At 34.6% G+C, this 6000-nt stretch overlaps 1 long non-coding RNA gene across 1 annotated transcript; it reads right to left on the bottom strand.

Annotated features, from left to right (window-relative positions):
* Positions 1–525: 525 nt before the first annotated feature.
* On the bottom strand, positions 526–5008 carry LOC310892748. Its single transcript, XR_014578375.1, has 4 exons — positions 4764–5008; positions 3003–3160; positions 2720–2852; positions 526–2287 (listed from the first exon to the last, which is right to left on the bottom strand). It is a non-coding gene; the product is annotated as an uncharacterized lncRNA (long non-coding RNA).
* Positions 5009–6000: the final 992 nt, after the last annotated feature.

Below are 6000 nucleotides of genomic sequence, written 5' to 3'. Positions count from 1 at the left end.
TTTTTATGAAAAGAAATTTGTCTTATGGAATATATTGAGACTGTGACTGTATCTCTGAGACTTGTTAACTATTTAGTATTCTAGCTTTATATTTCTCAGTAATATTTCATTCAGGTTATTGGAAGATCCATTCTTTACCTTGAGAAACAGTTCCAAAACCTTTTCTGATTTGTAATTAAGTTTACCTTGACAACAGATTTTTCATGTGGGCTTTCACATGAACTCAGCATGAATTTGCTTCTTCAGTCACAGAAAAGCTAATGAAAATAGACAATAATAATAAAAAATTAAATTATATTCAGAAGTGTTTGAAATGTTACTTAATGTTTTTTTCAGTATTCACTCAGTTTCAGAATACTAATGTTTAATAAAAATATATTACCCTTACTCAGAAACCAAGCTTATACATGAATTATAAAATGCATGTAGTAAGAATATTTTGAAGGACAGTCATTATCTGTTCACTAGATTAAATACAAACTGAATGTAAATTACTTATGCAGCCTATCATGTGGAAAACTCTCTACAATGGCAAAGGCCTTTTTTTTTTTTTTCCTCACTGATTTTTAATTCCATTCTTTTTCTTGTACCTAAAACAATTTAAGGAAATAACTGCACATACTCCAGTTTAAATATTTATTTTAAGTAATATACCATTCTTTCAGCATTTATATACACAGAAAAAACCTTGACTGAAAGTGGGCTATTTTAAAGTCTCACAAAGAGTCCTTATCTAGAAGGCAAGGAGGCAAAAACATCTGGATGAGCTTGATTATGGTCTTCAAACAAAGCAGGTAGTAGCTGTGTGGAACCAAGCATAATTTATCATACGAAAGGCTTACTCAGGGCACTTGGTACAAGTGAGACCATTTAGAAAGGAAGTCATTTTTCTTAAATTTATTCCCTGAAGGACAAGAGGAAATATTAAATATTTAATGACTGTGCAGAAAAATAAAATTGCCAACTTTAACTCAATTTCCAAGATTGATTGATGCTGTATTATTTCTACAGCTACATAGGTGACATGTGCCCATAGTTTGTTATAGATGTACAGAATTGTAAGCAAAATATTGGAAATACTACTAACTTTGATACATTTGGTAATTGACCAGAAGAATATTACAGTGTATTTCTCGAACACACAAGCCAGATAAATACTTCCAAAAAGGACATGCTCAGGTTCTCATTAACAGTGATAATGGGAAATTCAAATAAAGTGTTCGTAACATAAAATTGATTTATAATATGCACTTCTAATGATTTTTCCAAGACTTAAGTCTTAGCATACAGCTACTTTTAGTATTTCATTGATTTTTGTTTGATATTTACAGAGAAGGGATGAAAACAATTTTGCAGTAGAGTACTAAATAAGTAGTATGTAAGGTCTTAAATCTGTTTAAATATGAATCTATAATACAATTTAAAAAAATAAGGAAGGAAAAGCATCAAAAAGCATCAACAAGAATAAAATTGGATATGTATACAAGAGATGTCTAGTAGTGTTGTTGAAACATAAAATCATCTTTTCTTTCCACCAGCTATACTTCTAAAGGCAAGTAGGAGAGGACTTGTTGAGTGGGAGCCATATTGTCTAGATTAAGTTATCTGACAGTGAGATGTCAAGAATGATCTAATAACCTGTAGGATACTTTAAGATCAAGAGATGAAAGTACACACTACAAAAGAAGAGTTAATATCCCATTTGTTGGACTCTGATCACAAGACAACATAATTATTCTTTTTCTCTCCACTGGTAATAAAAGGAGCCTAAGGTGCCTAGACCTAATTTTCAGATGCGCAATCTAACAGTGACTCATTCCCCTTGTTTCTTGTGAAAACATACTTTCCTTTCAATTTATTCTCCAATTTAGGTACAAGAACTGATATGAAAGAGGAAGAGTTCACTGTGTTTCACTAATACAGAGAACAGACTGAGCATCCCATGATTGCTGGCATCTTGAATTAAAGGCAAGGTTCAGGGAACGTTTTGCTTGGTTTTTTTGTTTGTTTATTTATGTGTTACATTCATTGCTTATATTACAGCTTTTCATGGATATACCAGTGCTTGAGCTGAGGATGCAAAGTATAGTTACAAGTTCTTTTCTGTAGAATTATAGGTTATTTAGTTACAGTCTTATAGCCAGAAACTGCACTCAAAAAATGAATTCAAAACTGAATTTGTGTGAAAATGATTTTCCAAATTCTAGTATTTATTCTGTGTGTGCCTTGGGATCGAGTGATTACTAGTGCTCCTCATGTCCTTCCAAACACGTAATGATTAGTAGCCCTAAAAGATAAAGAAAGAGAAGTGTTACTGTTGCCACAATATACCCAATTTGTATATGCATTCCACATAAACTCAATTGTATGGGAAATTATAAAGAAACTCAACACTGAAGAGACCAGAAGAAGTAAAGCATTTCTGTAATGTTATTAATATACGTAAAATCAAACTTCTGACTTGTTAGAGGAAGGATCATGTCCTGTGTTTTGTCAGTTGAACTGCCCTCCTGTGCTATGGCTATGCCCATGCCATGGCTGGCCTGGGCTTTGATGCTCCACAGGCACCAAAGACACAGAGAGAAAATTACTGGTTGCTGTAATGAACAGTGCTCTGCTGGCTGGAAGAGCAGAGATACTGGGAGGCTTTAGAAACATCAAAAAACACATAAAAGCATGGAAACAATAAAATTTCTGAATGAAAATAAGAATTTCTCACCTCTCAAACTGCCTCATGCTGGTCACTGCTGGTTCCAAATGGCTCCACAATCAGCTGTGCTGACCCACCCTTTGATGAAACCCCATCCTTTCAGAGGAGTCTGTGGCACCGTGGCTCAGGCACATTTCATCTCCTGCAGCCAGAGACAGGAGAAGACTTGTGGGGACACATGTGAGGGCTTATCAGAGGATACAAGGAGGGACAGAAGGTGCTTTCCCTAAGTGTTTATTTAATGTTTGTCTCTTTTGTTTCCCAACAACCGAATTAGTAATTGAAAACTTACCTTAACTGGCAATAAATAAAATCAAGTGAAATTTCCTGAGTTAAGACTGTTTTGCTCATGACAATCTGATATTGGGCTTCATTTCAACCAGGTTAACTCAAAACTCACAAAATGAGCTGGTCTGGTGGCAGATGGGACAGAACTCTTTTCATCGTCACCTGAATGGAGACAGCATGAGCAGTAAGATAACACATTTCTTCAGTGTCCTGTCAATGAAATCTACCTTTAACTCTAGCCAGAGAGCATAAGTGGGTACAAGGCATGTTCTTATTTCACAGTTCAAACCTCTGCTAACACCTGCAGAACAAGCAAAGCTATTTGGCTTTTTCCTCTCTTTGTAATCCTTACATGACGTTTACAAGATTCTCCACTCTCACTTTGCGTGATTATGCTTCCATGTATATAATCATATCCATATCTATGAGAACCATTTACAAAAAATATCCTTCTTACTCACACAGACAAGGAACAAAACAAATGCATCAAATCTGCTGCAGCTTCAGTCTGAAAATACTGGCATCTTCAGCGTCAGCCAAGTGGACTTTTGCCTTGGTATAGGCAAAGTGCTTAAGTTCTATGGTAGGATTGAACATGCTTCTATCAGGGCTGACTACCCACAAATGAGTTAGAAATGCCTATGCCACCCTGGAAATCTTTAGCTGAATCATTTGGTATTGCTCTTCTTATCAGAGAAAAAGAGATTCCTCCAATACTTGCTGATGATAATACATACACCAGACACAGTGCAAATCAACCAATGACAATCTCTTCAATGTTTTCATTTTTCTCTTCCTTTTTTAATCCCAAAAGAACAGGCAGGCATGTTTTTTTTTTGTTGTTGTTTTTTTTTTTTTTTGGGGGGGGGTACCCAGTAATTGCATGCTACAAACCTTTTAAATTTTAATTTTAGGGACACACTTATTTTGCTTTAATCTCTGTCTTCTTTTATAGTGTCACTGGAACTCGTTTTACTCAGATTTAATAAAGAAAGAAGACAATGTGTAGACCTCCCATGTTTGCACTATTGATTTTCCTACATGCAATATTTTTCTTTTCTTCTTCACTGTAAACAACTTCATTATTGTGTTGATGAACAAGTAGGGATGTGCCAAGGCATGCAGCTCAAACTGTTAATTGTTAATGATGTGATTCTTCAAGCAGGAACAGCAGCCCGAGAACACAGGGTTTGTTTTTAGTAATTTACAGAATTTACATCTGTGTTCATCACTCCAGTGTAATTTAAAATATGAAGTAAGAAACACATTTTGTACACAATTTCAGCATTTGATGAATGCAAGTCTATTATAAGTAGTGGCATGCTTTGCTTAGGTAAATAATTTTGAGAACTTGGTTCAGTTATCTGACATTTTCCAAAAAAAAATTAAAAAAAAAAAGAAAAACAACAGTAATTCAATAGATGGGTATACATCTATGCATCCTGCGGAGGATCAGCTTGTGACATTTTAAGGATTTGCATTATAGACAGGGGAGAATATCTTTTTCCCAGGGTTTATCCCATAGGCTTAGACTGTTGTTTGTAGAAGCAAGTAGAAAAAAGCAACAACTTAAACATAACAAAAGATGTGTTTTTGACAGAAATAGCAATTGAACAGAAACATGAGCACACAGAGCTACAAAACAGCTCAAAAAATGCCATTTAATATTAAGACTAGATATTTTCACAGCATCCAAATCCTCTTGAAGCCTGACTGGACTGTTCCTCTACTGTATCACTGAAGGAAATGTGAGTAGGAATTTTACCTCACCAGTTCCCATGTTGGATTTCTTCCTACTGTCTTCAAAACCTGGGATCAAGTGTCCAAGTTGTCCTTTCAAATATCTTAAACTCAGCCCAAATTCAGGCTGCCTACAAACTCCACCTGCCCTTGTGACTTGGCATATGAAAATGTTCCTGGGAAAGGCTTGGTGTCCTGTCGAGGAAGGACCCAAATCATTTGTTCCACCTGACATACTCACTGCAAGGTTTCCTTCAAGAATGCCAGCTGTATAGCCTCCTACTGCTAACTTATAATTAAGTTGCTACTAATAATAACTATATTATTCTTAGTAGTAATCCTTATAATTAATTAATATGAAACTGTTTGGGCTTGAGTCTGCCCTATGGCAATGAAGGCACAGTCTTATAAAATTACAGCAGGGTTTTTTCCATCCTGCATGCCTTCATGTGCAGAACAGAACCCCAAACCAGTTAAAAATTGGATGTGTATTTAACCAAAGTGTACATGGAAATCATGCAAAATTTCTCAGTCCATCTTTTAGTGATGAAAGTAATTTACAGCATCTCTTTTCACTTAGGTGTCTTACTACTCAATCAATCTAGAATGTAATATTTTCCTCTTTACTGTATCTGCATTTATAAATTTGAATTGAGTTTAGTTTACCAACTTTATTTCAAATTTATTTTGCATTAAATTTTTTTGAAATAATTGTAGACAATAAAGGTTAGTTGTTTTGTTGTTGTTGTTGTTGTTGTACAATATGTCTTCACTGGAGACACTTTAAAAAACAAAATAAATGCCCATACGACAAGCTGTTTTAAAAATTGCTTTTAGCAAATGTAAATACAAGTGAGAATTAAACCACTATATCCTGAATGGAAAAAAAAAGCATTACAGCTTTGTTGGTATGAAGGGAAAAGACCTGTATTCCATATTTGATACCCAAGCCAAAAATTGAGCAGTAGCTTTTTTTTTTTTTCCAAATTGAATTATAGCCTGTTTTGTGGTTCAGTTTCAAACTTTTAATCACATTCACTATACTCTCTGAACACCAATAGAAGGATTTAAACATATTTCACTTCCTCATGAAATGAAGGCTACCATTAGAAATTTGGCAACTATAGTACATTTCATTTAATATTCAAAATAAAATTCACTACAGCATGTTAAAACAAAAAGATAAAATGCTCTGAATCTTCACTAATTTAGAGAAAATAAATAAAACATTGGCAGTGTGGGAGGGAAGCCCATTGAATGGG

This window comes from Anser anser, assembly GCF_964211835.1.
Source record: "Anser anser genome assembly, chromosome: 1".
NCBI lineage: Eukaryota > Metazoa > Chordata > Aves > Anseriformes > Anatidae > Anser > Anser anser.
This window is presented reverse-complemented; position numbering and strand designations above follow the sequence as displayed.